Below are 13885 nucleotides of genomic sequence, written 5' to 3' on the forward strand. Positions count from 1 at the left end.
AGTAAAATCTACCATTACTATACTGCTTCTACGTGATGCAACAAATGTCAAACATGAAACGAAAAATAATTATGAGTTCACATAATTACACTAGAGAGAGTAACTATAACAGTTCCTTTCAACTTTTACAGAGACGACAACACGGGAGTTTGAAATTGGTCGTCACCTTATTTTCCGATCCGACCACAGCGCCCCACACCCTCGCAGATTTGTTCAACCGGCGCCTTCCTGCGTACAGCCACCAGCTGGGAGTTTCATCGAGACGGGAAATGCAGTTGCAGATACAGGAAAGACAGATCTATGAGAGGACACGGATACTCGGTTTCCAGGCGAGCACAGGGACCGTCGAATGGGTAAGTGTACCAAAACGAAACATCCGACGAATTTAATAATTTTCCCATCCACGCGCGCATTCGTGCCTGCTTTTGCCCCATTCCCTGGTCCTCGCCACCTTTCGCCTAGCAAAACGAGCACCATAACGCGAAAATTGCAATATGCTCTGCCAGTCTTTATTAAGTTCCTCGCAATCTGGCGATGTGGAATACACACGAGCGCTGGTAACGCGACCGTCTCTGGTAACCACGATCATCGGCGTCGTTGAGTAGAAATTTCCAGCCGAAAACAACACGATACGACAGGGCCACGCTGTGTCTGCCACGCGGACCCTTTAGCTACAAGAGCCTCGGTACATTCTGAGTGCGTTAGGTAAAGGTAAACGCGTAAGCGCTCACATCCAACAGCGTACGCGACTAAGCTACGAGTTTATGGTGCTCGAGGATCAGCAGCACCACTCGTCAGATGTATCAAGCGCGGCAATCTCATTACCTGCCCTTCTGAGTGTATAATAAGCGGAGAGTCGATTCATTAAAATCGTCGCTTTATGATGATTATTCGCCGCCGGTCGAAAAGTGCCCAGCTTCGAATGAGCCCCGTTAAACGAGGCGAATTATTCTCGTCGTCGTGCCGTCAATTATGCAACGGAGCACTACAGCTGAAGATTTCGAGGCTTTGTGAGGGCGACGGTTATTAGAGGACAGAATAATGAGAACGAACGTGTCGCTGCTGGTATTTAGCGCCTCGTTTTGCTGGCTTTTAGTTAATCTCACGTGCATGTTATCCTTTTTAGCACGAATGCGACGTTAATGTCAGGTGAAAATTATTGATGGAGTATTAGGTGGAATAATACGTTTCTTCCTTGAGGTTCTAATGATTACTTTAATGAAAGTGGGTAAATTTAGGCATATAAATATATTAGATAAAAAAAGAGTATCTTTGTGACTACCTAAAAGAGTGAAATTGGCAACTTTAGCGATTACATTAGCGAGGAATATTTATTTGGCAAGTCATAAATTACGTTTACAAAGGCCGAAATTGATATTATTGGTACATATTATGTAACAAAGAGCTTCGTCGCCTAATTATATAACGATCCCGATTATACAGCTTTTAGTACCACTTTATTCTTCGCTCGACATCGATAGCATTAACCATGTCCGCCAATATCATATAACTAATTATGCAGGTCGATTCCATTATTTAAATCCTAAAAACGCAATCGGACTAATGAGCATACAGAAACCGCTTTCCATTTTGGCGCATTGTTCAATTATGTATCCGTTTTTCGGGTAGCCGTCCGATACAATAATGGAAGTGGACAATTTCCTCTCCGTGATACACCCTGGTACCTACACCCGCGCATCTGCGTATGCATACGTTGCCTTCCAGGTAAAGTCCTTAATTAAAGCTTTCCCTAGTGGGCGAAATCGCTCAAGAGTCGGATTAATTCTGCGAAATCCCCATTAAACTTAAAATGAATTTCCATCGGCTTCTGGATGCTCGACGGACATATGGGATGGATACTTGTGCACATATACTTTTGTATAGGGTGCTTCTAGTAAAATAACAGTTAGGATTAGTTCTGAAGATTGGAGATCTTGAAAGAAAATTTTATGTGAAAGGATATGTTTCCAACGTAAGGAATGGATCTCCATGCGAGGGATTGCATTTTAGAATTGGTTATATTCAGGGTATTATCTGTTCGCGTTTTTCTTTTAATATTAACGTAAAGGGACTTAGGGACTATATATAGCGAAATTATAGAAATGCTAGACGTTTTTAGAAAGAGTTTTAGAAATTTAAAAAACTTGAATATTCCTGTGTTTGAAAGTTTCACATTTTAAAAACTTGAATATTTGAAAGTTTGAACTTTAAGAAATTAGAGAATATATAAATACTTGAAAGATTGAAATTTAAAAAATTTGAATATTTGAAAATTTGAAATTTATAAAACTTAAATTTTTGAACATTTAAAAGTTTAAAAATTTGAAAATTTGAAAATTTGAAAATTTGAAAATTTGAAAATTTGAAAATTTAAAAATTTGAAAATTTGAAAATTTAAAAATTTGAAGTTTTGAAAATTTAAAAATTTGAAGTTTTGAAAATTTAAAAATTTGAAGTTTTGAAATTTTGAAAGTTTGAGGTTTTGAGAGTATCAAGTATTTAAAGTTCATATTACTTGAAGATTTTAAAATTTTTAAATAATAAATGTGTATAATAATTGTGTTTGAGAAATAAGGGCTGAGAATTCACGGAATATATTAAGCTATTTGGGTTGGGTCGATTAGGCGGAGTAGATATTGATCATACTATAAAACCTGTGTAAACATACTTTCTTTTTAACTTCTCCAAAAGGGACGTAGATATTACATATTCTTCATACATATAAACACTTTAACCGCTCATCCTCAAGTTTTGCAATTAACTGCATGGGTCACTTTTTAAGACCCACCCTGTACACAAGGGTTCATCTATATCTATATGTAAATACACCCACAAGGTATAGCTATTAGATTCCCCTCCACAGTGCCATGTTTGTGCCTATACATACCTTCTAACCGAAAGCCCTAAATAAAACCATGGATATCTGTATGCAGCGAGCGTTGCTACTGTCGTACGCGCTGATTGCTGTGTCCTGCTACGGTCGCATTGCTCTTGGGGGGTGAAAGGGGATCCACGGGGAACGAGCACCGAACGGAGGGCTCGCGGATGGACCCACTGTTTTCGGGGGAACGGTTTGTATGTTCCTGCCAGCCGTTTGGGGGTGGCTTGCAAACAAACCGCGTTCTGTTATTTGATTCTGTCCACCCAGCGCCATTTCATGACCTCGCACGAACTCTTCCAAGCCAAATGTGCTGACCGCGGACGTGCAGCCCACGCCTATTTCGCGTCGATTCGCGAACGTCCCCAATGAAATGGATCAAGGGAGCCAGTTAATCTTAATTAGTCATCGACTTCTAAAACCTTCGTGTCTATTCTTCGTAACATCTCATGTTTACTTGGCATTTTTGCTTAACTATTTTCTATGTCGCAGTTATTACCTCGTGGATGGAATTTGCAACTTGAACAGAGGAATGGAAGCTTGAATTAACAATAACGCTTGCACGTCTAAGAATGTCGTAGAATTTAATATACACGAGTGCCACGCTCTAATCGTAAAACCAGGCATTAAAGCAGCGCGGTACAAAATTGTGCCTTTCATGGCCACTGGTATAAATTTTATATTTTTGCGCACCATCGTAAAAGCTGGGTAAAGTTCTATTTTGTATCAGTTATGTAAATTTCTTTTTATACACATCGTAAATTCCTTCAGATTTTACTTGTCCGTTTTGTCAGATTTTACTTCATTAGTTCACTAAATAGTGTTTCGTCTATAATTTTTATACGCTAGTTATTTCAATTTCACAAAATTTTCGTTATTGTAGTAGCCATCTGTAGTCATTTGCTTTAACAAGAATATTGAATTTAAGATTTCCCTTCTCTAAATTTTTATCACATTTAATTGGTTGCACGAACGAGTCACGTAATTACTTCGTATCAGATTTACTGAAATAAAAAGCACGAAATCAAATCGTCTTGCTGCAAACGATGCATTCCTCGCTGCTATGACTCGATAGCAACGCAAGCAGTCTCTGGTGGAAAGCTGACTGCAATCTCATCTATCTTCAGACGGTATGCGAGTTGTGCCTAGGGCTAATAAGGTGTTATTAATGTCGTCACGCCACAGCCATCTAACTGCCTCCTAACTTTGCAAACTATTCTCACCCGACGGGCTGCTGCTAGTCGGCATATTCCTACTACATTTGGTTGATTCCTGAGGCACCCCGAGCCTCTCAACCCTTCGGTTACCTCCTCGTTGTCTTATCAGAAGGGATGATAGAGACACGAGAGCCACCAACTTTATATAAATTAAAGTCAGAACAAACTTTTAAGGTACACATAGTTTTAAGTTTGTTTCTATGTCATTTATCAAAGAATTTATATACGACATGTTTTTAAATCTATTATGGAAGTGATTTGAAATTCTAAAGATTAATAATGGAGAAATAATTGGTTAAGATTAGTTTTAAAAGTGAAATCTTTCAAGATATTAATCAATGTGTCAAAATGAAAGTAACTGGAGCAGCAATTATTCGGTTAAGACATTGTTGAGTTGTACGTACTTTGTCAGCAAAATCGATATAAGAAGTGGCAAGTGGATTCTACAAACCTTTACCTTCTACAAGCACTTTTCCCTTTGACGCAACTGCGAGTGGCGTATCGCTAGGTGCGTTTACAAGGAGGAACACTTTAAGTAACTCGATAACTGGTTGCACTTGACAGATGAAGAGACTCATTCCTTTCGCCTTTACCCTCCCTCTTGAAAGGCGAACTTAAGTCCCAAGAATAAGAAACTTTCGAGATGTTACTTTGAATCGTTTCTGGCTTTCTTCCGCATACAGAACCCCTTTCATGATCCACCTCACAAGTACTGTTTCGGAACTTCCATGCTTAATTGCTACTTTACATTCGGAAGAGACACACTCCTGGTTAAAATAGCTGTTAGTAAATGTTAAAAAATTTTTCACTGTAAGAAAGGAAAAAGCGAAACTGTGACAGTGAAACATATTTAAGAAGACAAGAAAAATGTAAGAAGTGCTTTAAACATTTCAATTTATTGCAGAAATTATATAATAGGAGATAGCGGAAAGAAATTGCGGTTACTACAAAAATTTGCTCTACGATATTAATCCGCGAGGAATGTTGGAAAGTTAACGAAGGCGAACGATGGTGTTTCGTGGGCTAAAAGTTTTTTAATTAGAAAAGTATCCCCGACACGCACCGGCCTAATTAGTAAGGTTGCAAAATTCAAGGCGGTACGACGTGCCACGTCAAGTGACCTTAATTAAAGAGTTCGGACACCATGTCGGGAAACTCGTCGCGTGCTTGGCACCCTTTCCCTCTTTGACCGCTGTTATTGCTGCTCTTTCTTCCACGGGGACATAAGTCGTCGAGTAAATTCCTTTTTACGACACCATCCTCGATTTTCTTCGAATAGGGGAAGGATGTAGTGCTCTCTCAGGCGATTCCGCTTTCTTGCGTTCTTCGTTTCTCACGACCGGCGTAAAAATGCTTCTACACGCTTTCGTCCTCACGGTCCTAGTGAAACGTTGATTCCCAGCTGGAGATATAGCACCTGAAACAACGTTGACGAATTATTACATATCAGGTAATATGATCTTATTCCTTCAAGAAGTAATGCTTCTGTACAATGTATCAGCATGTCATCAGGACCTCGTGATATATAGCTATCTAATATTTGACTGAATGATTATATTCATATAATCACAGTAACAATCTATTAAAAAGCCTCTATTTCTGTCTTTGTGAATTCAGTTGATGTATAATCGATATTCTGTTAATTTACGCGTGAACCATGTCTAATTTTAAACTGTTCTCAATCCCAGAAGACTCGAGCGAATTTATAGTATCCAAACGATTTTGAAAGTCTTTCTTCCTTATCGATCGAGTCTAAGAATGTCTGAACGGATTTAAAAGCGTTCGTAATCGAAATGATTGGTTTCCTAATACACGTGTTCAAAGTAACATTACTTCCCCAGTCAAAAAACAATTGAAACAAATTAATATGGATCACATGTTTAGCTCTTAAGACCCACCATTCGGAGTTCACGGAAGTACACGTGTAATCCAGGCTAGTTCAATTTCAAAGAACAATCTCGAGTCAATGTCTCCGCGGAAGGATCGCAATGCTTCGAGTTGACCGAGCATTGTGGCCAATTAAACGGGAAACAGTTGAGGGGAGTCTTTCTTCGCGAAGTAACCGCTGGGCCACCTTCGTCCATGATTCTGAAATGGACTTCCGACGGGGTCCCCCAGCAATACTGTACAACCCGCTCGTAAAATACATCTCTGGAGCTTGCTCGTCGGTGGAATCCAAACGGCGCATTTGCGCAATGGGACGTGCAACCAGTGTACGAAGTGTGCCTCGCTCCTGTATACAGGCACCCGAGCTGGTCGACAAGAAGCGAGAGATCCATAGAGAGGCAAAGGTTCCTGCGGTGTGCAGGCTGTGCCGCGTGCGCGCGTTCCATTTATAGGATTGCATGAAAAATTCCGCACGCATATTCCGCGATGTTTCGCTTCCTTCTGCTGGCCCAGCCTTGTTATCGTCGGTCGACCGTCTCTAAACCGATTGCTCGCACGCATTCAAACGTGTGCACGTCTACACGTCCACGTGCCCGTATCTGAGGAAACCACTTGGGAGAAGGTACGCCTGCGAGTCGCATCATACAGTTAAATCGTACAAGGAAACGCAAAGTTTAAATTTCAATTCCTTACCGTTTCCTTTGAAGTGTGATACGAAGGGTGAAATGCGTCTCCTTCATCGGGAAATTCTTACATCTCGGAGTATTTCATTTTCTAAATGTAAACATTATAGGAGGCAGAGAATTTGAAGTAGAAGAGGTTTGATGTCTTCATAGACACGCTGTTATGCTACGTCTGCATTGGGCAACTTTTAGTTGGACAACTGAGTTGTTAAACCTGACATTGGATTTCATGGACAATATAATATACAGAGTGGTCAGTTTAACTGGAAACCCTCTAAGGCTGCGGTTACACTGGATGCGTTTTCTGATGAACAATGTTCTGACGACTATGTCTGAACTTGTCTGGCTCATACGATAAATAGTTCGGACATGTTTGTCAGAACACGCGTGTATTGTAACCGCAGCCAAATAAGTGTTGGCAGCACTTACAATGCTACATCATTTTCAATAAATGCTGCCAACACTCGGAAGATTCCCAGTTAAACTGATCACTCTCTAATTCGTTAAAGTTTCTATTTACACCGCCGGTTACAACTAAGTTAATGGATGCGATAACACGTAGTAAATGCAACTAAATACACAACTACAGGTATAGATAAGTCTGAGTTTGATCTGAGAGTTAGAGTTGAATGTAGTATAGTCTAATATTATGTCTAAAAGAAGAAAGTGAAAAGAGGAGTGACTAACAATGTTTATCGATGATGCAAGGCTAACAGAACGCTGGTCATCCAATACTGAAGTTGATCGAAGTTGTTCGTGCAAACCCAATATCAGCGAAGTTAAAACGACAATTTTGATCGACTTCGGGTTAATCACCTGGGTTGTCTGACCAAAAGTTTCCTAATGTAAACGTAGCTTAACAGACCTGTTTTTTTAAGAGTGTTTTCATTCGTCAGGTTTAGATATGTAAAGAGTTTGTATTTATTTGAAAGGATCTGCATATGATTCGTAGTCAATGATTTCCTATTTCTTTGTTTCTACCCTTCGTACGTGCCGGCCCCTATCAACCTCTCTATATTCCATCAAGCTTGATTTCACGCGCAAGTGCCCTAACTTCCTTCCCTTTGGTAACATCCAACCAATTTAGTCATACAAATAGCATCGCCACAGCACCCGCGCCGTTTGATCAAACGGACCATTAAGTGAAATAATGAAGGTAATATCGTCACGGGATAAACGACGAATCGATATGCTTCTTGTGCTACAGAAGCGATCAACATTACCATACTTTTAGTCATTCATGTAACCTGCATCATCTGCATAGTTGCTTTTAACCATTTTCCGAGAAATTGAAATAATCTGGATTAAATTAAGGCAACAGGCTGTTTAGTGCACCGTAATAACATGTATGTTATATGCTTTGTAATATCATATTACAAGGACGTTAATCTGCATTAAAATATCCTGTTAATAAATTATGTTTCGGATTAAAATCTCATCGTTAAACGATGTATGATTTATCGCATACATTATATCGATTTACAAATTTATTCGTAACATAAAATATGGAAAAATTGGGCTTTCCTCCCTGAAAAACATTTAGCTCGAGTGTTCCATAAAAAAAGGAAAATAGAAACAGTTTGCACGCATTTTGCTAACATACTTATCGAGTTATGAACAAATTGGCCGCAATCAAACTAGATTGCAGGTAGCCCATCAGTTTTTGCGAACCTGCTGGCTATTCGGTACGCTCGTTTACGTCTATAGGAATGTGGCTGACATAAAATGTCGATAGTGTCACTTTGGTATACCCGGTGAATGGACTGCACACAAGCGAGCTGCAATCCACGCATCTCATGGATCCAGCGATCCGCGAATCCCTTTGTACCTGATTGATAGATGAAGGCTACGCAAATAGGTTGGTAATGTTGTCGCTACGCACCACACTGCACTTGAAAGTGCTATTTCAATTTCATAGCCACACCGTTGGCGTTCAAATTGATCGTCCAATCCTATATTTAAAGTACTTTGATCGACCTGCTCGCTTATCGTTATGAGCACTATGAAGATTTCACAGTATTACTATCATCATTGGTTACCATTGGTAATACAAATATAAATGCACTAGAGTGATCTCGAAACACATTTTTGCAAAGTCAAGTACTAAAATCTGAAAGAATATCATACAGACTAAATTTCTAAAATTGATAAGAGTTGCATGGACTGTTTAAAATGGCACTTCAATAAATCTACAGTCCATAAAACTGGTTAACAGATATCTAACCTTGTCGCAGAGTATGCGTGCGTTTAAGTCGAAAGGAGAAACGATGAAATCGTACCAGGATTTATGTATAATGGTTTCTCCATACATGTGTAGAGTCGTATTGGGAGACCGCATGCTGCATTATGCTCTCTCATTGTTTCGTTCCACTCCCTCGGTCGTACTCTACGAATAATCCTCAACAACATAACCCCATTAATAATCGCCATAAATATTCATTCATCCGGTGATTTACGAGTTCACCGGGGGCACATGCATGATAACGCGGTTGTTCTTCCAAAAAATTGTTAATATCGCCTTCGCGTACTGTCGCCGTCCCTGCTACTCTGAATAGCCAATACATTATGCTTTTCAGAAAGGAACGCGAAGCAGAGTGGAACTTTATAAGAAGCTTGTACACCCTCGCTTTATTTTATACACCTCGATTAGCGGCATTCCTTCTTTTTAATAACCGCCTCTGCATAATAAGCCCTTTCAAGCATCTGAACGCGATGTTCGGTTATAATATCTATTATGAGCTCTCAGCCAACCCTGTAACGTCCTGAGAGTCGTTAAAGGCTTGCTTGTATCTTAATTACATCTGACGTTAATAACTTTATAGTTATTAATATAATGTTTCAGGAATATGGCCTTTGACTTCGAACGTGAAGCTAATCATTTTGCATATTCTTCTTTCGTGCAACTAACTTTTATTTAATGCTGCACTTTAAAAGCATTCCACGGGCTTATGATAATATATATCCCGTAGATCCAGACCACAGTCAGGTGAATTATGGTAGGATATCATTATTCATGATCCAGAAACCAAACGTTGTAAAATAGGATCAACGTAATAGCTGTTACCAGTCAGTAACGCGAAATTCTCGTTATAACTTCGATGTGAGTCGCCTCGTGTCAAGTTAATGAGATTATTTTAATCCATGCTTCCGCGATGCCATCTAATTCGAGTGTGCACAGCGATGATTTTTGTCGCGTTGAGGAACAAAGTAAATGAATTGCGGTAGGCGATGGTAAATGACAATCGAAATAATGCAGTGGAATTTTATACGTTGGTAATTTAGGAATGTTCGGTAAATTTGTAGCTATCAACAAAATCGGAGTGACACTTTCGCGACTACTGCCGCGTCGTTCTGCGTCCCGGAATTTCGTGTATTTGCGCTGACCACCATCTATCAAACGTGAACAAAGCGGCCTGTGAATTGTTCGATCCAGGAAATTTTTGGACCGTGGCTGACCTGGGCACAGCTCGTTATTCTTCCTCCCCTTCGTACACGGCAGTATTGTTATTAATGTCATTCGTGTATTCGTTGCCGACCTCTATGTAAATTACCGCCATGGATCATCGTTATCCAAAAATCAGATAGTCAACTTCGGTTCTATCTAATTGCAAACTAGCAGCGACGGTGTAACATCGATGGATCGCCGCGTGCGATATGAGGTCGAAATTCGAACGACAGCTGCGAAGTATCGCCATTTGAACTGTTTATATCCTCTGGGAACTTAAAAACGAAATTACACTGACATAGCGCAAGGAATCTAATTGGACTCGTATGGGTTGCTGCTCCAATATCGAATGTGAAATTTACGTCTTCATAATTAAAAAACTGCGAGATGCAAAATGGGTATACATACCTTTCGAATTCCAAAGTAAATATTGTCAATTTTCCCAGAGCCCTCGATCCATTACAAGTGATTTTCAAAAAATTTAGGACCTGACACACTTCACTCGCGACATTAATTCCAGCGGTACACAAGCAGTTGACCAATACTCTCGCAGACGAGATCTCATTTCGCGGCACGATCGGGGAGAAATTTATCCGAGGGCGGCGAAGAATAAATTGCACAGGCGAAACGTACACGGACAATTTTTCCGAGATCGATGCGGGATGGGAACGAGCGTGTACGGCGTTACCGTTATATGTAACACCGTATTAAACGTGTCAGCTCGCACCGTGGCGGGTGGTTCGGGGAAGAGTTTAAAAATGGTGGGCGTAAGGCGGATCAAAAAGAAGTCCATAACTCGAAATATCTGGGCGGGGGCGTAACGGAAATTTAAAGCCACTTCGTAGCCGCGAAGGTGTCGCCGTATATTTTAAATTTTATCGTGGCCACGGCCGAATATATACGGCAGGGCCATCAGGCAGACACGCGGAAAAATTGTTCCGGCTTTGACAGCGTCCCGACGTCCCGCCGGCCGCTAAAAAATTTCCACAGATATACTCTTGATTCCTGGAAAATTGTGGAACTGTAAATCGTGCTCGGTGAGGGAGCTAAACCGATCTGGGAACAGTGCAAACGCCCCGTTAAAGTTATCAGTTTATACAATTATTCTATATGATAGATTCAGCTATTTCGCCTTTCGGTTGCTTTGTTAATCGTAAAACGAGTTAACGAGTTAGCAAAGAATAGAAAGCGATTGAAATTATCGTAATTTCCGTGGTTAGATCCTATCATAGTGCTGTTCGCCTAAGTGGCCAGAAGATCTCGATGCGAAGATTGTGCGGGAAGACAGATAATCTGTGGCGCCCTTCGTTAACCCAGTATGTCGTAATAGGAAGCTTCAAGTAATGAGACCCTAAGTACCGTTATTCGATAGGTTAGAACGTCGTCCACCCCATAGAGGTTGTTAGCATGCGGTATCGTCTGATTATAGTTATTCAGCGCAACAAGGTATTCTCGTGTTTCACACTTGTTTTCCCTCTGTAATGATATTTACGTGAAAGTTTCGAAAAATGATGGGAAGGGTACGGTGACTTTCGAGAGTACAATAGATTAGGTATAAGGGAGCTAAAGGAGAAAAGAAAGCACGTTATCGATTTAATGGCAACATCGCACACATGTCGCAACGAGACAGGTCGTTCGAAATTAATTACACAGCCAGAGGCGATTTTCCTCAGGCCGCTAATAGAGGAAAAGGAAGAGGATTGGCAATTTGACGCGACGAAAGCGCCAGGATTCCTTTCTTTTCGGCTTCCTTTGAAGAAAGACGCACGACCAACTCCTTTAACGGTTGCCCTAACAGGTGATTCCGCCTCCTCCAAGGATTCAATCCCTTTCAACCGTGCTAAAGCTCATTTCCGCTGAATCCTTCTCTCCTTCACCATCCCCCTTTATGGTGCTTTCAGAAATCCGTTGCCGCAACTTTTATTAATTATATAACGATGAAACCAGTGCTAAAATCCGAAACAATGCAAGAAGAAGCGCCATTATCCCGTCTGGTGAATGGTTAATGGCAACGCCTTATCTTAAGAGGATCAAGCAGTATTTCTCGCGGTACAATTCCTCTTCAATATTAGATGGAATCGAAAGTATATAGTTTACGAAGTTGTTAGTTCATGTTGTAGTTTAATTTAGTTTGTTGGAAGCTGGTCGTCACTTGCTGATGTTGCAAGACGCCTCACATGAACAACTTCGTTGATTACAGTGTAACTGCTTGCGACACGTTTGGGTCTATACTCCATCTGTAATTATAAGTCTTAAACGGCAGTTCTAATATGCAAATCCTAAAGTAATCTCGAAGTAGGAACTAAGACGGATATTTTGCTAAGTATTGAATCTTCTACGTTTATACCGATCAATGTTACTCCAAACTTTGGTGCTTACCCAACTCATATATTTCCAATTTATACGAACCCTCGAGCTTTTCGTACTTTGAAATATAATTCTATTGAATTTTCTTCAATAGGGAAGAAGAAAACCAGTGCTAGTTGAGTATCGGAGTAAGGCCCACTGCAGACAGGCGTTTTTTTGCCGCAGTATGTTGTAGCAATAAGGACAATTTCCAATGTTTAATTGTGGGGAAACAATGAAAATCATGCAAACGCGAAAACTTGGTGGCACGTTTGCAACAAGTTGTAGCGGCTAATTCACGCAAAACGGCGAAAATTGAGAATTGTCCTTGTCGCTAGAAGGCGCTGAGGCAAGTAATGCTCGTTTGTAGCGTGCCTAAGTTAGCTAATCCTCTTTAAATAGTGCTACTGCTGCTGCAATATGCCGATTTCTGACACTGCAACACCTTTGTGGTGAGCTAGACATTCATTTCTATCAGTGTCGTAAACAAGAACATCACCTACTGTATAATACACTATTTAAAGAGGATTAGTCAACTTACCCCATTAGTCAACTAGCCTTGGTCTCCCCTAAGAAATACCTACTTCACATAAGCCTTGTATCACACAGACTTGCTCAATTTACTCTCGAAACTGCATCCACGTACCATATCAATATCTCAATTCACCCATTCCAGTGACGACACATCTGCTAGCTAATAATTTGATTGTATTGCATCTAAGAGCTTCATACCTCTTCAATCGTTAGGTGAGTAATTGCAACCCCCAACTTAGTTACTCACACGTAACTCTCTCCCCCGATACTTATCGTATCGCGGAGCTCATGAAGTACTTACAGTTCCACAACGTCGGTCGTTTTCCCAGCGTGTACTCGTGTTGAGACGCGTCGATGCACTCCACGACACGGACAGACCAAATTCAAAGATGGCGAGCCTCCTCAGACGAGGCTCGGAGAAAATTTCCGAGAAGGAAAAGGGCCCGGGGTAAAAAAGACTCGTTGGCAACCGAAAGAGAAGCCCTGCACGATGCCCTTGATGAGGGTGTGAATAAGTATGTCTCAAGTGGCTGGAGTGGCTGCGCTATCAGTCCGGCTTAGCGCCGTGGACGAAAATTAATCTCGCGTGTCTGTACCGCTTCCTCGCGTGTGTGCGTACACGCACACAACTACTATCGTCGCAGTGATATGCATCGCGGTGCATAAACGGTTTCGACGAGGCGGAAAACCGCTGTCGAAATTATGTGGAACGTTAGTAACGGGATTAATAGTGCATAGTTTATGGTGACATTAATGAATGACTAAATTGAAGAAAAATTCGAATTCAAAAGTATGTACCTTTTCCACTAAATGTTAATAGTTATACGTTACAATAAATTCATATTGCTTTTAGTTTTCCAACATAATACATTTGTTTAAAGTTAATTAAAGTAGT

The 13885-nt window shown here is 40.6% G+C and overlaps 1 long non-coding RNA gene across 1 annotated transcript in view; it reads left to right on the forward strand.

Moving 5' to 3' along the window:
* The first annotated feature begins 262 nt into the window (after positions 1 to 262).
* LOC143177512 (uncharacterized) overlaps positions 263 to 13885 on the forward strand; it is a 118450-nt gene continuing 104827 nt past the window's right edge. The window contains exon 1 of the long non-coding RNA XR_013001579.1: positions 263 to 353. This is a non-coding gene — a long non-coding RNA (uncharacterized LOC143177512). The remainder of the gene's footprint in view (positions 354 to 13885) is intronic.

Source organism: Calliopsis andreniformis, chromosome 3 (genome assembly GCF_051401765.1).
Source record: "Calliopsis andreniformis isolate RMS-2024a chromosome 3, iyCalAndr_principal, whole genome shotgun sequence".
NCBI lineage: Eukaryota > Metazoa > Arthropoda > Insecta > Hymenoptera > Andrenidae > Calliopsis > Calliopsis andreniformis.